The 22,498-nt window shown below is 40.3% G+C and overlaps 1 protein-coding gene across 3 annotated transcripts in view; it reads right to left on the bottom strand.

The window, feature by feature from the left end:
- Nucleotides 1–9,334: 9,334 nt before the first annotated feature.
- LOC111250307 (uncharacterized) overlaps nt 9,335–22,498 on the bottom strand; it is a 54,543-nt gene continuing 41,379 nt past the window's right edge. For 2 of the 3 annotated variants that reach the window (XR_015326326.1, XR_015326327.1), the window contains 2 exons: nt 15,844–16,287; nt 9,335–10,983 (listed from right to left, as the gene is read on the bottom strand). The gene's annotated coding sequence lies outside the window, so the exon portion shown is untranslated. Of the gene's footprint in view, nt 10,984–11,406; nt 11,650–15,843; nt 16,288–22,498 lie in introns of all 3 variants that reach the window. The other variant, XR_015326328.1, reaches the window with a different exon arrangement.

The following is a 22,498-nucleotide window of genomic DNA, read 5'->3' as shown; positions in this document are numbered from 1 at the left end:
TTGAATTTTCAAGTCTTACCATCTAGGTTATTATTGCCTTTATGGCGCTTTTTTTAGTCCTTCGCGCATCGTACGCTGCAACTATGCTTTAGACTAAGCTTCGACCTTCGCCCAGCATACGCTTCTTTCCTGGATAATATCCTTGTTTTACTATCGGTTTGCATCGTGAAAGGTAAAATGTATTGACTAAAGCTTTTAATTCGGCTAACTTCGTATAAGACGAACACAAATAGGGAAAATTATGAACGATAACGGTATTCCGATTAGGCCATCAAATGAACGGAATAGGCTTTAAGCGTTACGCTAGTAGAAAACTAAGGACTAACAAATTCGTCGCCTCTTTCAACTTTGCTAAAAAAAAAACTCATCATTTCAGTCGTTTTTATATAGGCACCTCACAACATTACCATTTATCCTCTCTATCATACGCTATCTAAAACAAGCTTAATTTGGGTATGATTCACTTAGTAAATAAATCGTTTAATCCCTCCTAACAACATGTGCTTGTAATAACTTTAGAAAACGCTTGATACCTTTCAAGGTCCTACAAGAAAAAGAGTGATACTGCTGATCTTGTCTAGCGTAGCTAGCTACGAACGAGCCATTGCAGGGCGTGTCAATCCAATTTGTACTGAGAGCAAGGCAAGGACGCTTCTGATCCTGTTCTTCGTGGCTCAGTGAGTCTTGCTTTGTACAATATCCGACTGCGTAGTATTCTGCCTATGCTACCTGATATAGGAAGATTTTCACGTCCTTTAGGCCTGGGCACAGTATTGACTCTAACTGGCCTATCAGGTCGTTGCTCACTGCGGTAATGAACAGAATCTGCGCTATTCATTTTACCCGTTTTATTGAATTGTTGCTGTCACTATTTAGGCATGTTGTAAATAAGTTTATTAATATTTAAGTTACCTGGTCTTTTAAAATTTACATTTATACCTTATGTAAAACTAGCTAAGCCAAATTTGCCGCCTATGTTCGTCTTACTTTTCCTGCTAAACTGACAAGCAAGCCTTTTGTCAGTTGTCTCATGTCTACTGAATAGTGCATGATAATAAGGATTGTAGCTTGTTTAAAGCCATGTTAGAATCGACGTAAGCGTATCGCCCTGTAGGTATCCATACATCGAGATCACTTATCAGACGTAACAAAGCCTAGTGCATTCGTTGGCGAAACGACGATCAAAGCTCCAAACTGAGATCGTCGCACCTTCGCGCCTGCGCCGTACGCGACATATAACAGACTGGACCGACATACTGTACGCAATTATTAAATCTCGCTGTGATTAGGACAAGCACGACATTGTAGTGCAGCTAACTGAACGTAACAGGTACCGTACAGAATATAGGTAGTTAAGATAAGGCAAAATAGGACAAAAGGTTGGTACTAATCGTATGGTCAATGTTTAGTCGCATACGTAGGCTGACCCTATCATTCCTTGCTTATGAAATAGTAATGCGCGTTCACAAACGATTATATATTATCGATGACATTAACCTCATCGCTGCTAAGAACTTTCAATTAACTTTGTTTTTTAGTCTAGATTCTAAATACTATTAATCATTCTCTATTATTGTCAGTATTGTTTGCTTCGTAGCTAGCCTTCGCACCCATTTTCCATTGCAGTGCTTCATTTCTTCCAGAGGCTTCGTCTATATATATATATATATAGATTTTTTGTTTTCTCTTACCTATTTCGTCATTCGCACTACAATTTTCTATTTTGGGGCTCAGGCAGTTCTATACACAATTAGGTTTGTCTGCGTACTATAGGATACATGTACGTTTACAATAGAGTACAAGGGGGTCCGCGCTATTTTCAAGGTTCTAACAAAGTCGCACCCCTCCTGGAGTCATATTGCAGACGGACCGCGAAACGATGAGGTCGTTTGATATATTTTGTTGATGTGCACGCTAGGGTCATAGTTTCAGCGATAATAAAGATCCATGGAGGGCAATAATGCTTTGAAGAATGGCCACAGCTCTTAGGTCTGCAGCAAGACAAAAACACCACGAAGGAGAGATGAGGCTTGACTAGACAACTTTCAATTATGCTATTTCTTCATTTGGTTTTTCGTTTTCCTGTTCCGAGTACACTGGAGTACATTGAAGCTTGACATTTATTGGTACCTTAGAAGTAATCCCGACGCATTTTTCCCTTCAAACAGAGGGCTATTCTTTGCTATCGACGATACGCTCTTATATAGCGTCTGCGCCCCAAAGCTGGCTGGTCATTGTTTTAGTTCGCAGTTTCTATAGGGTCCTGGGACGAAACTTGAACACACTTCAAGATGATACAGACGTCCTGTTTTAAGTATCTAAATAGAACGTGAGCGCAATTCAGTGACGTTTACGGATGATTACGGACGAACTTGCGTAAAAAATAATTGGGCCTCTTGTTGGATGAGTTGATACGCCATGCATTGAAAAACTGTTAGATAATAGTAGAATAATAAACAGCACAAACTAGCAGAAGCTAAGCAAATCGCTTTTGACCTCTCTTGTATTTACGAATTCTATGAATAACTAGGTTTTCTTTTAATTTTTGAGCTACAATCCACGTCAAATCGTGGCTACGTCTAGCAAAAAAAAACTTGGGTAAATTTCAATGAAAGCGTCAGTCGTAGCAGACGTGAAGGTGTTCTCACGAGATATGCATGCCCCTGGGGCATTTAACAACGTCTAACCATACCAAGCTTTTCTTCTACAAAGAGCGGTTTCGGAAAGGTTCCTGTAACGAATCTGTCAGCTTAACTTAAAATGTTTACTTACCCTATATGCTAATTGAAAGGATTGAAAGATGGCTAGGAAAAGCAACCCAACCATATAGGGCAACCAATGAACTAGAAAGCTTAAACCAAACCTTGCGTGTTAGACCGTTTACCTAAACACAGGACAAGTCACTTATTTCTACTCGTAATAGGATTAGACACATCTACCGGTTCCTTATGAGCACCGTCGAACCGGTGCCGTGTGAACTTACTACATGAGTGCAATTGCGTAGTATTTCTGCTGTAGACATTGCTTTTCAGGGTAAAATGTATTTCTCGTGAAACAGCTGGTCATTGGTGGAGTTGCAAAAAGTATACAGGAAACCAAAACGAAAAGGCATATATAAGAACCATGTTCACCATGGGCTTATCCGGGACTAATTACGATGCCGACATCACACCAACAATATATATATATATATATATATATATATGAAAAGGTACGTATAATCTTGCAACACTGTTAACTACGCGAATAGCTACTTTGATCAATGACAACGTCGCGTTTTGGGATAGGCCCCACAAACGTTGAAAAGGGTAAGCTGTATATCTCGTCTGCTTATTCTCTGTACAAAGACGCTGCCACGCGTTCTAGGTCTTGTCCTACTCAGTATGGGTGCTTGACGGCACCCTTAAGACTTTAGACTAAACCCTCTCTAAGATAACTTAAAATAAAGGCTGGCTTTAGTAGTTAACTGCTTCGTATAGTATATATAGACAACTAGAGAAAAAAAAAGCAGTTTTTACAGCAAGTGGGCTAGTGGACGGCCAGGCCAGGCGAATGCATCGCGAACAAAAGGTAGCGCGTAACAACTAACATGAAAAAAACAACAACAGCTCAGTGAGATTATGAGTAAGGAAAGGGAAAATTCAACGCTCCGTGGAAAAACAAAGTACCCTAGCATCAAAATTGTTTTGAGGTTCGCGCCATTACAGATGCGTCGGTCAGCCTGAGCCCGAACAGCTTACAATAGAAAAAAGCAAAATTTTCTTGTGAAATGTAATGTGTAAGATACACAAACAGACACCGAGTCTACACACTCAAATGCAGTAATAGACACACAGTTCCTTATATCTGGTTAGAATGATTTATTTACGTAAGTTATGATGCTGGCACATCCAGGTTTACCTACGTCTGCGTCGGATTAGATCGGACCTTAGTGTTACATCATATACCAGGTGTAGGGCCAACCGATACAAGTCTGTTGCCCATAAATCACGGGTTTTCTGGCTGTCCCAAATGTCTGCATTCTGCCAGGGTAACCAAAACGTGAACGTGTTCTGCATAAGCCTGTTCCTATACCGAACTGTTCCATGGATCCCCGTCACATTACCTGGGCTGTTTCACGGCTATTGGGTTTCTGGCGAGCAAGCATAAGTCGTTAAGTGCACGAATTTCGGTGACTGCCTAGCAACGTCGGGTAGGATGTCTACACACTGTTTTTTCATATAAACATAACTCCATAAATCAACATATGTGTGCGCGAACAGCAGCCACAGACAGATATGGCCAACAAGCGTGTGCGACAACTATATTTTGGTGTTCCCTGTTTCACATCATCGACGCCTACCGCACGCTCTCTAATCGAGTTACGTCCAGCAGATAGTTAGTCGTGCCGCTAAACAGCCACATAAATGGAAGAAACAAGAAAATGCTGCCTCGTTGAAGTAAGCCCTTTCCCCTGTTTGGCCTACGTACCAGAACCGCCCTAGTCTGCACGATTCATTTACGTTTGCCTTTGCCTGGCCTCTCTGTGCTTTCGTTATTGCCAAACCTCTCTTTTAAGCTAGTCTCCTTTCCTCCAGCCTTCCATTGAAACACTCGCATAGTTTTCGCACATCTATTGCACAAAATAGAAAAATAGCTATGTCGGCGCTTTGTTGTGAGTCGCAGTCTCCAATTGTTGGAGGTAGATTGCCTAATACAAAGGTAAAACACGTAGAGCTTAGAAGGTAAATTGTTTGTAAATATTCGACGGGTAAAATTTCCTTCAGGAATTTATAGAAGTTTGTCAGGACCTATTGGCTTTTCGATATTAGATACCACTGAAATTGAGGACCAGCAGCGATCGACCGAATAAAGGTAGCTTCAACAATGGGTATTATACCCACACAAGACAACTCTTGATGTTTGTTGTCGAATCCGTATTAACCGTTCTTCTACCCAAGTGGCTTCAAGAGCACACATCTCAGGTAATGTCAGACACGTCCAGCTAGCATCGATGCTGTTTGAAGAACGAGGCTTGGCAGTAGTAGGTATGTTAAAAATACATGCGTTCGGACTTCAGATAGAGCGTCTTGAAAAGTTTGCTATGTTTACATCTTTATTATGAAGTCAGGCCCGTAGAAAAATTTGTACTGTTCATGATCAAGATGCATTACTGGAGGAAACAATCCAAAAATTGTTCTGTTTTGGAAATGTTGACCTTCGTTATGGTCGGGCAAATACGGAAAAGTTGAAAAAATTATGACAAAAGTTAAGCAAAGTTGGTATGTGGGCAGTCATAATATCGCTAGGAAACCAAACATTTATTATCAAATGTTTTGAAGAAAGCTTGCTACATAAAAAGCTCAATGTTTAGGTACAAGACGAACTAACGTAAAAAAACTGTTCGATCTTCACAGAAAAGAAGCAATAGTGGGCCATTTCCTAAACGGTTGATCACCGCTAATGACAAATAGATCACATGGAACAATTATGTGTAGAATAAAGAAAATTCGCTTCGCAACCTGTGACAAAGGCTAAACTGACCTCAAAGATGTTAGGTACTCGGTGCCATTGGAAAAGAGTCGTGCACTATGAGTGGCAAAACGATTCTAACTAGCAACTAACAAGATTACAACAAGTTAGTAAAACGTCGTAAAACGTGGAACTAGTCGACAGAAGAAGTGTCGTCTTCTATCACAAGTTAAAGGATGTAACTTCCCAGCAAAATCTGAGAGAACTTGTGTGGCAAATTTGAATATATCCGAAATGTAGCCCGGATCGTACATTACCACAGGATCATCTGTTTCGGTCTCTACAGATCTCTCTTAGTGGTGTTCATTTTGTTCCAACAGACAGATGCAAAGACCGTCAGTGACAATTTTTGTTCCCAGAAGCCACAGACGTTCTACAGCAATGCATTTATGCTGCTACCAGAAAAATGGCAGAAGTTCATTTAGCAAAGTAACGAATATTTAGCTTAGTAGTATTATTTTAAAATACAGAAAATGTTTATATTAATTTTGGCTCAAAACTATCAACATTTTGTCGACGATCCGATATCCCAAACTAGACGACCGTTTGGTTTTATTTAAATAAACATCTTATGCTTGCGTATAAATGCTCTGTTGGCAAAACGATATTATTTCATAGAGACCGTATTGCACTTGTAAATGCAGTGTTCAGACTCGTGCACCTATATATCAGTCTATAATCACTGCAAGTTCCAGCCTCCCTAGGATAGCATTTCCCGTTTTTCGGTAGCTATGTCATTGTTGCTACTGTGCCGAAGCCCAGTTTGCGTAAGTCGAACAGCTCTTAGCGTATTTGTTTAGCTTCTGGAAAGCCGGAAAAACCTCATGATACTGAGTAATGAATATGCTTCAGTAACTTCATTTCCAGTACGAAAGTCCCCTTCATCCTTTGACCCCCGAGCCGGGTTACGGTAAAAGACGCGCACACTTGAAGTGTATTCGAGGGCCACGTCATTTCGAAATTCAGTAGCCTCCAAACTTTTGACGCGCAGGCATTTATCAGTAGATAAACTGATTATTACTTGCAACTATTTTGCGAGCTCGAACAGCAGGTTTTCGTATCGCGATCGAAGGGAAACGCCCATTCTTAATAAACCACACAAGATCAGTCCTTTATACGGTTTAGTGACCGATTACTGACGACAGTTGTAAAGACATAACTCTATATATACACTTCGGTTCTAGAAAAAAAGAACACAAGTCATTGAAATAAACTCCAAGTAAATGAAGTCAATTCAACCAGTTAGGATGTTTCGAGCAAGCAATGGTCTGGCGGAACCTGAAACTAAACGGAAAACCCGTTTAAGTATAAAGGAATTCCTTATTACAAAGGGATATACTGCGTAACTAGGCTTAACTATTTTTGTATATTACTACATGGAGCACACCTGTAGTTCCTGTTTACCTATCTCTAACAAATCTTATGCGAGTAATAGCTTGGAGCCTCACGGAAGTTTCTTCAGGGACCATCTCTTAACGTATTCCATGAAATCAAGCTGCCTTAATCGTTCTCAACCCAAAAGACTATAATCGATGTCACTCGGAACTCTGCCATTCCTTTCCCTCATATATTAGCGCGCTTGTAAATGGCCTTCCACATTGATTTTTTAATATGACTTAATTTTACATGAATTGCCATCTCTATCGACCGTTTCCGTTGAATAGCTTTTATGGATTTGATTTGTTTACCACTATACAAGTTTTGCTAGTTTTCTGTGATCGTGTGCTAAGCAGACGGTTTGAGTCGAATTTCAATTCAGTTTAATTGTTCCTAACCCTCATTTGCCATGTTATTAAGAAACTACTCCTTAGCTCGTTTGCGCTCTTTGTCAGCACATAACTGGGTAGCAAAGGAGCTCAATTTCCAATGGGAGGAAATAGTATAGCTTGGGCACGTGGTTTACTTGCGGAGTGGACTATTTGGGGTCTTTTTAGGACAGAGCGGTGGAAAGATTTGGTGGAAGACGTTACGCAGCAAGCAAAGAGACGAGGACTCTATGCTGTAGTTGATATTTATGAGACGGTACATCACTTGTTACCGATTAATGGCTTATATAAATCCATTGAAAAAACAAAAGAAATTACAGGCTTTTCAAGCTAAACCGAATAACTATGGTTAGCTTTAGAACGAAACAAATATATTACCATCGGGCGCCTGCATTAAATGCTTGTTAAGCCACCTATGACGCGTGCAACCTTGGACTATTTTGTACACTATTTTGTAAATAAAACCTTTCGCGTTTGAGGCTGCACCAATACTGAAAACGGTTTAGCTACCATATTGCAGTAAAATATGGGGACCCGATAGGAAATCCTGCTCCACGGTTTTCCGGAATATTTCGCAGTTCATCAGTAAAGGCTTAACATACTTCAGACGAAATCACATATGTGTTCTAGCATATGAAAAGAAACCTGGAAATGAGAAAAATGCTCAAATATCGTCCTTGTCATACTTGAGTATTTGTTCTTCTCCTGCTTCTGAGCATTTTTTTGCATGCACTACTAAAGGGGCTATGTAGGCTCATATCTTTAAAAAATCTGGAAAACGCAGAAATTTCTAGCGTACGAGTTTTCGAACCAAAATGGAGCAACGCGTAGAGCAGTAACCAAAGAGAGCCACTACCGCAACTGTAGTTCCAACGGCAACAACGAATTGTCTTCAAAAACAGCAGCTGGCGGGCAAAAGAAGGCCGCCATCTGACGGTCATTTCCTACGTTTTGCAGCCTATTCACTTGGAGTCGTTCCTTTGGCTTGGCTTCTTCGGATATTAATTAAAGCCTCTGCTTCCTTCGCTCTTGAGTGAAAAAATAAAAAAATTTTTTATTGTGTTATGCTCCCCTGAGTGTTTCCGGTCTTTCGTGCAGACATTTGCTGCTAGGTCCGTATGGATGAGTCTCTGAGCGCGCGCACACGCTACGCCATCTGAAAACTTTAAAATTACTAGTGAAGACGGAAGTAGTTGGACTGCAAGCCTGCTACATGATTATAGCCGTCCCTGAACAAAAATGACAGCAATAAGAGCGGCGTAAAAACTGAATTAAGCTGTAGTTTCAAGTTATGGAAACTCTACAGGCTTGACGAAAGCAGGGGTCCTTTCTCGTACACAACAAAGCCAGCAAGCATTGAACAAACATCGACAGAAAAGGTCGCTCGCTATTTTTGATCTCCATCTGTGCGCACTTCTTAGCTATACAGCCGGCAACTAATAAGCATCTAGTAGCAAGCCTTTGACGTCGTCTATCTATATTTCCAGGCTACTTACACCCGTTCGTACCTAGCATAAGCTATTGTTGGACCGGTAGTAACTTTTATCAAAACTGCTACCGATGTTAAGGTTCGCGATAATAAGAAATAATTCTATGCTTCCAGAAGGAGATCTCCTAGAATGCCGAAAAGTTTAAGGTGCCATCCTGCATTGGGTCGTCCAAACCGAGTATTCGGTGGAGGTCGCCACTTCAAGAAAGAAGGACTAACCCCCACAGAAGCCTCATGAGTATTCGTTGGAGGCCGCCACTTCAAGAAAGAAGGACTAACCCCGCAGAGGCCTCATCTGGTTGCCTACTCATAATTGTTTCATAAATGCCCTACTTCCGTATCTCAACCTTCTTTTTGCAAGTTCGACATCATGCAAATGCGATAGCTTTAGCTGAATTCAACGGTGTGGACGTCCAGCTTTCTACCTAGTCCCTTCGCGACCACTTGTAATATTGAAACGTTCATATTCCCTGCAGCAAAACGCTCGAAGACGATCCTCCTCATTTCATTCTAGCTTGCGTCTACCTAATTTTAGTGATTATTTCCGTCAAGTCAATACAGCGTTCGATGACAATAACAGCATATTCTTTATTTCCTGTGACACTTTTGCTGGCATGATAGTACCACATAAATATAGTCGACGCCGTGTATATATATATACTATTCACTGCAGGCATGAATCTGTTTGTTCGTTTATTATTGTTATTTGTTTTATTGTTTATTATTGCGTGCCATGTGTATGTTTAGGTGTATAAAAAAGCTAACCCGTGTCGCGTGGGCCTTGTCGTCATTCAGGCTATTACCATTTGTCTCCAGTCTGAAGCTAGTGCACAGAGTGGCATCTTGTTAGGTAAATCACTAAGACATTGATTTGATCGGGTTCTTAGCTTGTTCAGGTCGCGCGCACTCTAACTTGCTTACCGTTATTCCTACTACCCTGAACATTATTATAATTATGCGATTAGCATCATTTCCACAATCTTTATGATCATTACGGAATACAGACCACAAGTACCAGCAAAAGGCTGTAGGGATTTTTCAAGGCAGTGACTTTTTTCACCGTTCACTTTTTCTTCGTCTAGATCAACTATGAGTATTCCATATATATATATATATATATATATATATATATATATATATGTATATATATATATGTAAATGTTTGTTTGTTTGTTTTTCCATTATTAACGTACGGCATTTGTAACGATATTCATCAGTCATTTTAGTTTTCGCTTGTTTTTTTTTCAGATTTCTATTTTTCTGCAATGTATTAGCTACGATTAGTATGAGGTTTGTCCATGTTGGGACAATTTCTCACAATCTTTCTGTCCTTTTCCGCAGCCCAGATCTTTCGTCCATCCAACTCTTCACGAATCGCTTTATCTTCACATTTGCTTATCAGGTTGACGATTTTACGTTGGACGTTTTGCATTAACAAGCTTTCGGCCATAGAACATGCGCGTCATGCACAAGCATGCAGATCTCACACCTGACGGTTTATATCATTCGGAACAACAGCTTAGACCTTCGAACGTCTTGAACGACTGCGAATACCTATTTTTCATGTATCCTGTACTATTCGTTTCGCTCAGTCATGTCATCTCTTGTGTCTGCTTACCCGTATCATGCGTTCTCTGCCCGTTTTTTTCGTTTCATTATTTAGCTCGTACAAGGCGGAGTCATTGCATTAGTGGCGTCACATTTTTTGGTTCGTTTTCCTGTGTCTTACGTCGTGAGTCATGTTTCTCGGTCTGACAATCCTGCTTCTCGGTTAGTCCTTTTAAATATGCCGCCCATCTCTTTAAAATTTAGACCTGCCACATGATTTTTTACGGACCCGTAGAGCTTCGTTTATTTCTAGTTCATTCCCCGATAGCTCACATCTTCCATCCACTCCATCGACTCGTCTGCAACTAAATATAAACGCCGTAAGCGCTTTGCTTTCATCTTTTGCGCTTTCGTTTTATGACAGCTAACGTGTCATGATTTTTATGTTCTAACGCGTCTGATTGTCGATGCACCCAAGTTGCACCCAGGTATTGGGTAGGTGAGCCGTTAAGCCGGAAGCCCCTCATCCCAGCGAGAGCCGTCGCGTCTACCACTACTGTGCTGTTACCGTGTATGATGAATCTGATGACGGGCATGAAGAAAGTTATTATTAGTGCCTATATCGGCTTTTTTGTTCGGAATTGCCAAATCTAGTAAATAGCCCAACACCTAGAAGATAGAAAAGAAAAGCAAACGATCAGGTGAAGATCGATTAACGGTAGCTACTTGGTTTCATACACTATCAACAGTCTTTTTTTGGCCGTTCTTGTTATTTCTTTATACAAAATGTTACAAACTTTTTTCGAGTTATCTTTACTTTTACATCGAGTCATGCAGTACTTAGACCGTCACTTACTTCAATACGATTGCACGTCGTCATTTTTAAAACCATAGTTTTCTTTTTATACATCCCTTTAATTGGCGTCTTGTCAGCTAGGTAATAAGTACAAAAAGTGTCATCTTATCTAATTAATAGGAGAAACATGACAATTTTATATTACGAACAAGTCATTTAGAGTGAATACATAACGAAAATATGGCACAGGTGAAATTTATTCTTACAGAAACAGGCCGAATAATCAACTAGCTTACCAAAGCTACCAGGCACTGAATGCTCCCCGTACGAGCTCTTTTGCACCTCACCAATAGCATGCGCTTGCCCATCCAGCCTATCGGCAGGTGTCGCAGCTTGGCCAAGGCATAATCACAGCTCAAATCCGACAGCGTGGAGGCGATCGATCTATCTATCTATCCTCTGTCCTTTTGACCGGAAACAGCAGAGGCAGCAGCAGGAGGCTCATTGAACCGTGCCTCTAAGGAGAACCTTAAGAACCACTGCAAACGAACGAGACTAGCGGTGGTAGAAAGTCTAGTGCCCCGTATCGGATTTGTTATGCCTCGAGGCAGCAACCAGGAGCTGTATTATGATGATATGGAGGTGTCAACGAAGGGGTCAAGAGAGAGAATGACCGAGACAAAAGACCACTTGACCTGATAGCAAGCTGTCATTTAATTTATGAATCAGCGAATACATGACGAATATCTCGATAAGTCAGTGGACAACGAAAGATATAGGGAAAAGGTTAGCCAAAATAAATCTATTTGGCTGAATACCTGAGGCAGTAATTGTTGTAGTAATCTCTTATTTAATTTGGGGTGAATTACTTTGGAACCACAGAGATGCCAGTCGACCTATTTCAATAATGCGAGTCAATTGAAACTAACACTGGTAGACGACCCGCGGTACACTACACCTTTACATTTGTCCAGTTTCTATTATTATTACCGAAAAATGTTGTGCTAATGATAAAACGACGAAAATCCGTTTTAATTATAAAAAACAAGCTGTAAATGTGCATGCACTCATTTTACATGGTGCTACTTTTCACATGTGACCTGTTTTACTGGGATTTTTCGTAGATCGATAGCTAATCCTGTTGACCAACTTCGAATGTGCGACGCGTGTATTACTTCCAATGGTCTGTTTCGCACCCAAATTTATTACGTATTTTTCCGAACGTAGTCCTGCATAGCGTGAGCTACAGCTTATAAGACGTTACTGACGATCGGTGTTCAAAAATTTCTCGTTCACTCGTTGCGCCACATTGTATTCCTATGCTATCGTATAACGGAATCGCAGCTCTGAGACAGCCAAATTATGATTAGTCCCACATAGGATAGCCCAATTTTACCGACAGCAGTTGCTCGTGGTATGGTAACGATTTGAACCAGCAAACTGCGCCTACCGTTCTCATCTAAATGCCTTTAAGTTACTGCGGAGATCATAACGAAATATGGGTATGTTCTACATACACTTTATAGATTCCCTTTTGATCTTGTGTGTTTTCGTACTGATGGCATGCCTGCGTCGCGTCCATTTGAACAATTCATTTATGCGATTTATACTGACCAACAGAAAACGTTTTTTTCTTAGCACTAACAGCCTATTAAAAAATCATCATCCTAAAAATGGTCCCTTTTTATTGCATGTCTTCCGCCATACACTCATGGCACATCGACTTCGACGGCAGCGAAACATCTAGCAATGGCACCAACAGCCAGACGCTCGCCTCAGGCCGACGTCATGGGCCGGTGTCTCTACAGAAACAATGTTGTGTCCTACAAAAATGAGCTTCTAGTTAAATTAGAAAGCAAAGGAAGTTTCCCGAAAGATGCGCGTGCTACGTACGTTCCCGCGAATGCATCAGACCAACGGTGAGGCTCAACCAGTTTCATTTCGATATCGAGGGCTAGCCTTCCTGCGGGACTGCATCGCCATCCGTTTCTGTAAGTGCCATCGCAGGCTAACATCCTCACACCTCGCTTTGCCGTCCACCCAAGTCAAACACGCGAGCGGCGAATCCCCAAGACGGAACACCTCACCAAAAAGGAGCATTGCAACGGCACCACTATTAACCGCATAAGTGAGCTACTTTGCCAAGGACTTATATGATTCCACACAGAAGACTTTATCCCCCGTTTAGATGCACACAAAAACACATACTCACACAGGAAAGAATACGTACAAGGGACAATTGAGCTTGCTAGTTAGAGGCGTTCCTACGCGGGGTGATGGCCGACCAAACGCTAGAAGACTCCATCACTCAGAAGAACACTGAGGGAAATAGAAGGACGATGACCGTTGATAAACGGTCGATTAGTTGGACCCCCTTACCGCTGGTAGCATGGGAAACGCCCTAGCTAGCTAGTCATGTGCTCCGTTATTCAACTAGTAAACCACCGTGAATGCTGTATAGGAGGGTGGAACAGATATTGGTTGCAGTCTCCTGCATGCTGATATAAGGAACCATATAAGTCGCATATATATATATATATATATATATATTGTTCCAGCGAATTTCGGAATCGATTCTTTTTGCCTTTCTGTTCTTTTTTGTGCTGTTCGCTGTAGATGCATGTGATCAACTTCGCAGTAAACCTAGAACAAGTCTTAAACAGTTCGTCTCGTTATTATTTAAAAAAGCATCAGTAACAGGCCGAAAGGAGCGTTTTGAGAAATAATATTAAGTAGTTTATTACAATTGACAATATAACCAATGCGGGTAGAGTGGCCGGTGCAAGTTTTTGTATGTTTGCGAAGGTGAGCTATTGCAATGCTTGCTTTTGTCCTAAGCTGCTTTAAAGCCCTGTCCTAGTTATAGAATCATTCGAAGATATCTGTAGGTACGGATACGAATTTTTACTCCTGGCCTCCTTAATTGTTTAGAGCTTTTACGTCCAGTATCGCCGTTAGGCATTCCACCCGACAACTGGCCCTCAGGGCGATAAGAACTATGTCCTGGGTTCGAACTTAAACAACAACGTGTCCCTTAGATTAGAAGATAAATACATTACCCACGAAGTTATAACGGGGAGTCTATAATTAAGTTTATATCGTGTTTAGCTTTCCGCGTCCTCAAATTTCTTTACTTGACTTTTGCAGGTATTAAGTATTACGTTGCTATTGTGGCACCAAATCAAGCCCTATGGGAGTTTGTTACAGGCCATTGGCGTCTTCTGCTGCCGTACACGCAGACGTCTTCCATTATGACTATGGTACGCCCAGATACTCTGGCGCGTAAACAATACCGTGCTGTCGTGCAAGACGCTTAATATATGTAGGTTTAGTGTGCGTAAGCATGCCATGACTTTGCATTGACTTTAATAACAATTCTTCTATTTGATCGTCTTGCATTCTCGTTGGCGATGTTGAACCCCTTTTGCATATTTTTGTTAAATTGCTTCTTTGGGGCAGTTCTGCCAAGATAACAAATCCGATAATAGGTATAATAATAATAACTGGAAATTCCTATGACTTGTTACGAATCGTTGCTATGAGACGTCCTGCGTGCCCCTCTGTATTAACACATAACAAGTCTATTATTAGTGTTTGTTTATTCTGACCATAACAGTTATTTCAGTTTTTGTCCATTTCCTTTTTTCATTGCTCTAGCTGTTTACCTTTACGGAATCTGTATATATGCAGTAGTGACTTTGCGTTATTTGTATTTACCTTCCGATTAAATTTCAGCGTTTTCGATATGAAATGTTCTTCAGCTACAGTGATACTATTCTAGAAAGCATGTCTGTTTAGAGGCGCGCCTCTGCCTGTTTGTAATATCCATGACGGTGTGAATGTGAAACGCACGCCCCACTTAATGCTATCTGCCCAACAAAATTCTATATTAATACGAGCAATGCATGTTGATGGATACGACGTACTTGCTTTAATTACAAATGACCCGGTCTCTTTCTGCGGTAGCACACACCAGAGAAGTTCGACGGCTTTATTTCGCTTCCAACGTTTAACTTCGGAATGAAGTTTTCTACACTCGTTATCATGGAACCATCTTTACCTTATCGCGATCACCGCAATCTTTGATCTCGTATTACTGATTTAGATACGATCGCATAGAAGTTAAACGTGTAACCCATGAAATGCCCGTTCCCATTGTGGGTTACTAACACGGACTCAAATGTGATTGGAGACTGGTAGAAATTGTGTGTTCAGCTCGCGCAGTGAAAGCTGAGAGCTGGGAACCTCTATGCACAAAGAAACTTTATTTGACTGGCGTTAAACCTCTAACAAACGTGTTTTGATATCTCTATATATGTTCAGCCTGTTTATTCTGCTAGAGTCGTCATAAACGACGCGCATGTTTATACATGGAAACTTTCCAGTCTGGTTCTAAAACTTTTGTGACAGGCTGTAGTCTTATACCTGATGTTACACCTTTTTGTTGAACTTGGAACTCGAGCAATGGGCAACCGTCAATTGCTGTCGTTCCCATTATAGTAAACTATACAAAGTCATCATAGCACTCACAAACCGGGTTCTATTGCTTGCCTTGCGCCACCTTCGCAAGTTTATAAAAAAAATGCAATTTCAACAGCTGTATGTATAGTTGAATCTATATACTTCCTCTTAACACGACATCAATCGATTGCACTCATGCCGCTATTAGACTACTAAATTATCGTAGTTAACCTCATAACACACACTCTTGATCTACACGTAGACATACGTACCTTTTTCTTACTCGTTCATTCCCACGCAGTGTTTCTCTTCGTGATGTGATAGACGCGCCTGTTAGCACCTTTGTCTTTTGTTTCTTTTATTCGTCCCTAGAGAAAAATACACATCTATCACCGGGATCGGTAAAACTGCGGGGAAAGATCGATTGACATATGGCATGCTCTAAGGCGATCATAAAAAAGCGTTGACGGCGATTGGTAGACAAGAGCCCGTTGTTGATGGTAGTGGTCATGGACCTGGATCTGCCGGATATCTGCTTTGCCATCTCTTGGACGATAACAGCGTTGCCTGCCCAAACGAGACTGTGCAAAAAGGCAGCGGCGACGCGTAGCTATACAATGACGCAGGACTTGCTTTCCTTAAACGGGTTTTCTGACTGTGGCATGCCGTTTACTAGAACGTCTGATTTCTGATGCTCCGAACAGTACTTGATCAAACTGAAAATATATTGTCAACAACAAACGTACAAGCGGGGTGCTTCTTATTATACAATGTTGTCGTAAAGGGGCTGTGCATGCGTATGTTAGAACAAAAATAACGGAAATCTTTACAAATTTTAATTTATGTATATTTTTATATACGTGTCTATAATCCAGCGGTTAACCGGCATTGGGAAATGACGGCTGTTTTTTTGGCATGGTCTGCATGTTTAGTCGCTACTTCTGGGAACCTGTTTTTCCTCTATATAGTTAGCTTTGAAAACTTTGTTTTGTACGCAGGCACAAACAGGCATACACATAATCGCTCCTTAGCAAAGAAAAAACCTACAATGAAGTACTAATGTGTTGTGTGCTAAAACTAAAGTACACCCGATGATAGTATTCGGTTTTCGCTCATTTTCGTGTGTGCATCAACCGCGAACCTCATTAGTACAACAACGAAATAGCTTTTTTGGTAGGTTCTAAATAATTTTTGGCAAGTTCTAACTATCAGCATCCATAAACGTTTCCGTCACTGCCAACGTAGCTGCACATAAAAACAATTGTCCTAGCCAACCCTTCACCTGCAATGCCTTAGTGGCTATGTCTTCGGAGAACTTCACTATTGCGGAAGCAGTGCGCGCGCCTCGTAGCTATACGACCCTCATATGCGATTGCCTCCGGCTTTTCCTCATTTTTTTTTTGTGCTTATTGTAAAGATATCTTCTTACAAGAAAAATCACTGTAAAAATGTTTAGTATGTCCAGGTTCGAACATGCAAAATCAGCATATTGTACAAACCTCGCTACAATCTTAGCTATTAGCGGGATGCATAGATGTATCTAGCTAGCATAATGTTTTACGTCTTCGTATCAAGTCGTGCTACATATTTAGGGTGGGGCAAAAAGCTCTAGGACGCTTAAAAAAGTTTTTCAGAACTTAGGTAGTCTTTATTTCACATCTGTTAAAAGAGGAAACAGTGCGATAATTTCTGCTATATAAAAACGGTGCTCAATTGTAGCGCACACTCTCCAGTACCATTTCTACGGCTTTATATTATTATGTTACAAGGTCATAACGTTAACATATATTTAAACGCAACATGTGACTGTTGTGATCATTAAAATAGCTTTATTAAGTAATACCAAAATACCCTGTAGTATACATATATTTATATATATATATATAGAAATTATATGTATATATAGAAATATATTTATATATATACATATATATATATATATATATATTTAACAACATTTAAAAAACGCGCCGCTATTCAGCTGAAATATACTTCACAATCTTCTAGCAATTTGTAAATAAAAATCGATTAAGTTTACTTGAGAAAAAAGCGCGGAAAGAGAAATATATTTTACTCTGGAATATTAGTACTTAATAATCAAGTTTTTGTCTTTTGAACGCTACAGTGGTGAGTAAATTCACTGATACTATTAAAGATATTGGTAAAAATATTAGCCAAGGGAGCCTTAAATGAAATAGTGTAAACGTTTCAAAAACGAATACGTGTGACTTGCGGGACTATAATTAGTAAGAGGCCGCCTAGAGCGTACGCGCACCATAGATGAGGCATAATTCAGTCTTTACGGCCAGACGAAACAATACCGAGCAAAATAATGGCATCTTCCTGGAGAAAAATCGGTTTCGGTGGCCGTGTCGACTACGTTCGGACATCTGGGACATCTGCTGCTATGAAATACTCGTCGAAAATGAAATAATAAACGCAGTCCGCCATCTTGACTTCCTGAAAAGACTTATGGATTATTAGCACGGTCATCAAAATCACACAATCCGATTACTTGACAACAACGCCAGACCTTATTGCCATCCCCCAATTACGTCCTGGATCGAGTAAAAGAATAACTAACAGCGCTTTCGGTCCGTTTATTCTACCGATCCAACTTTGAGTGGGTACGGGGTACAGAGCAAACATACACTGACTTCGAGAAAGCGTAGATGGATATATTACACAGGAGAACGCGAATGGTAGGTATATGGCTATCCAGAAACTGCTAAAGCACTAGGACAACTATATCAAAATTAAAAAAGAGTACCTCCGACATATATTAAAACGTCATCGTTCTAGTTCAACTAATTCAAGAGTTTGCCGAATTCACTTGTAACAGCCTAATGTTATAGGAATAGGGTTGTTTGTTATAAATGTGTTGTACAGTTAAATCTGGTCCTTATGCGAGTAATTCACGTATCTCCTGATACTTACACAGGTGCGAAATGAAAACTTTAACGGTCAGGAGACTCTTGCTTTACCTTACATACATGTTACGCTCGAACCTGATTCATTTTATTGTTTATAAACAACTTTCTACCCGAATTCTATCAACGGATTATGTGTTCGTTTACAATATTTTCTCGTCCGTCAACCAATTTACTTATTTTTTTTCCCTAGATATTTTTAGCTCTGATATTAAAGAACTCCTCTAGCTAGCCAGGATTTAAGTGTTTGTCCCTTTAATGTCAAATGCAGAACCACAATTTCATTCGCTAATTATTAAAAAATATCGCATTAAAAAATGTGATAATCTTCATGATCGAGGTCTGGAGATTCTAGTAAAGGTGAAAGAACCATCCATATAGGATCTTGCACTATTATGAAGAAGGGGTTGTTTCAATGCTACTCGGTCATACACAAATCTCTGTTGACCGTTTTATTCTTCTCAAATATTTCCCAGTCTCCCCAAGATGCTTCCAGTTCCGCCGAACGCAAATCGTCACCTTTTGGGACAAAGATCGGGTCTAAATCTGGGCTTGGGCGGGTAGCTACTAATACTTCTGTGGGAACGTGGTGACAACAGCTCTTATCATCGGTGGGAATTACACATAGAAATATGTTACAATGGCCGCGTATCGCGCTATGCCGAGCACGACGTTGAAAAGCAATCAAAAGCCGTATTTCTTTGTGATGTTTCTTTGGATCATAGGGCAGTCAAACTCTTAATTTTCAAGTGAAATTCATAGATCCGAAGTGTTTACCCATGATCGTGTAAATGCAACTTACAAATTGTATAATAGCCGATTCCTTTCAAGGTATTTTTAAGTGATCCCTATCAAGCGGGCTACATCCCCTAGTTCCAATCACAAACCAATTCTCTCCATTGGAGGCTTTAATGTACCCGGCACAAAAATATCATGCTGCTTGGGCAGCTATTCAACCTCGCCAAAAGGCTGAATACATTACGTATGGAACAGGCTTTTCTTCACCTAAAGTTTCGAGCTCGACAACGAATCTGCAAAAACCAGACATCTCCTGTAGAAGAAAACAAACAGCGAATATATAAACAGAAAAAGAACATTAAAAACAAACCTAAGCTACTGGTGTTCCGGATCGGGTATCCGGGTCTTGGCGTCGAGAAGCTTTAGCTTTACCAAGACTACGTAGAGTCTAACATGACATTCATGAAACATTTTAAGACATGTTTATGGCTAACTAAAAAAAAGGTAATCGTTAAAGTATGTGATATTTTTGAACGAATATTTAAGAAATATGTAAAGCCTTCTTTACTAATTATTCCAGCTCGACGTATATGCTGCTTTTATAGTATACTATACTTATGTCGTTACGAAATCGCTCACTTGTGAGATAACAAAACCGATGTTCAATCAAGCAAATATAGGCAGAGTGTAAAACAGGCACGGAATAAGTAATATATGGTTACGTCATATAATGCGAGTCATTTCGCTACAAAAGTACCAGCCCAGTGCGGTATTACGCCTCTCTAGCCTGTATAGTCTTCTAACAATAATGTCTTCTTGAATAAGCAAGCACCACTTAACTTCCTAACCTCATTTAGGAAACCTATCACGCCTTAAACTCCCTGGTTATATAATGCATGGTTTGGTTATATAATGCATTTACGGTCAACGACCAAGGTATCCACCACGTACCTGTCATTCAGACGCGGCCAAACAAACGTTCCTGATCGCACCACAGTTCTGGTGTTCCATAATGGAATTACCTATATCCATTATGATAAAGAGCAGGAATCTGCTCTAAACTGAATAAAAGTATATTGAACCATCTTTTGTACTTATCTAGAGAATCGACACTGATAATTGGTATGATCACTGGTCGCCGTCTAGCAACTCGATTAGTAGACCAAATTGTTTTTTAATAGGTTTTTTTTAGACCGATAATTATGGCTGCGTACAAAACGGGCACGCTGATCGAGGCTTATAATTCAAATCTCAGTAACCTTAACTACCAGGGAATGCCATTTGACAACAGAGCTGCTTACCTCTAAATCTCTCTATTTAAAACTAAATCTAAAACTCAGTCAGCTAATTATAAAGTATTACTGGCAGAACGCCCTATAACTATCTGATATTAATTTCATGCAATAATGTAAGGCCGAATACGCGTAGTCAGAGGCCTACGGTTTTAATATCAACGAGCATGAAGTCTTTTTCTGTAAACAAAGAAAGCGTCCTCTGGATAGACCGTCCATTATAAAACAGAATGGAGGTCTCTCTGTTTCTTTCTACTTCGGTAATGTACCTTGTAACAATGGTTTTTTTTCTGTTTTGATTTGAAAATACAACACATTTGTTCATTATCTTAAATATCGGTTTGTCTTTTTTAAAGTGTTTCTCAAACGGTTTACTCAAAATTTACTGCTTTGTACCACTGTACTCACGTTACTTTGGCGCTTAGCCAAAGTCCATTTGATCTGAGAAAAAATGATAAAAAAAAAAAAAAAAAAACATGATATCTTGATTTTGATTAGAAGTTTTCTGTGGGGTTTGGCCGAGATCACAGTGGGCTTGCATTGTATCTATGGTTCTAGCATTGTTTGTTGTTCATGGTCGACTGAAAAACCGTCAACTATTACGTTTACTAAAAATGATACAAAAAGTATGACTTATTATTATAACGGCTACTGATACCGCTTGTCGTTGAAAAAACATGGTCGTTTATGTGGTAAGAACTTATTTACGTTTTCTATGAAGTGCTGCTTTCATCCTGCTCATTAATGTATCAACATTGACACACTGACAGGTAAAGATCGCGCCTGGCCGCTAGTAGAGTACGTCAGTGTCAAAGCCTCACCGCCCTGATATGGGTGCGAATAGATGAAGTCTTCTAGTAAACGTCAACTATTATCAAGTGTAAGGTATAAACGTACATCGTATTTTGTTTCATGTTTCTAGTTAGCCGGATAAAGCCTATGTCGGTTCTCTTTTAGCCGCTCAGTGCAGGCCCGTCTCTATTTGGATCCTGGACAAACGACTAGCGATCTGAAGGTGCTAAGACCAAAGGGGCGGCGTTGGCTATCGACGACGCTTCAGTAAACGTTTCGTAGCTGAATCACAGCAACATTGAGGTATGTCTGGTTGAGACTTCGTCGAGAACCTCTTTCGTTTTCGCTTTGGAATGTCGATGGGATACCGTATCGAAACCCAGATCACTCAATATATTATAACGAATCGTATAGTGACGACAGCAGCTACGCTGGGATGGCATCCTCGAACGATGCGCTCCCAAACGTGTCGTCTAAAAACATTGTATCACCAGCTGGGGCTTACTTTCTATGCTGATAACTCAAGCCAAGCCAGGACCGCTTCAATACGACACAGACGCATATTGTCTTACCGAATGCTTTACGGACGTATATTTGAAGTCAATTTCAAGAATCATCTAAGTATATATGCTATGGTAATAGGTATCAGTAGCTCATCGTAATAGCGTCCTCTTGTTTGACGGTCGTTTTGCACGTCGGTCGAGTTAACAGGCAATTAACTTAAGGGGTGTCACTTGATACAGCATGTCTATGGACCAAGTTCGAAATCGGCTTTTCATATATTTATAGTGTAAGAAGAGAGTTGCTTCACCCCATGAAGACCCATAACTGCCACTACGTTTCGGTTTCGCATCAAATCGCTTGTGAGCAATTTCGTTGTTGATTTATGACATAAAAGCGTCTAGAACATATTTTTGCTTTACTCACGTGGGCCATGTGCTTTAATGGATATGGTCCATGTGTTTAGAAAATCTATTAAATAATCGGTCGCCAAAGAAGCCTTGGCCGAAACATGAACTGGTCTGCCAATGCCTGCCGTAAATTTGCCCGGTTGGGGAGAAGGGGCGCACGTTCTTCAATCAACATACTTTTAGAGATACACATTTATACCGTCCAGATATGTTCTTAATTGCGTTAATAATGAAATATAAATGCATTTCTTGACATAGGGGCAC

This window comes from Varroa destructor, unplaced genomic scaffold, assembly GCF_002443255.2.
Source record: "Varroa destructor unplaced genomic scaffold, Vdes_3.0 BEIS01000004.1, whole genome shotgun sequence".
Classification (NCBI taxonomy): domain Eukaryota; kingdom Metazoa; phylum Arthropoda; class Arachnida; order Mesostigmata; family Varroidae; genus Varroa; species Varroa destructor.
The sequence above is the reverse complement of the archived record's forward strand: the minus strand, read 5'-3'. Positions and strand labels throughout refer to the sequence as shown.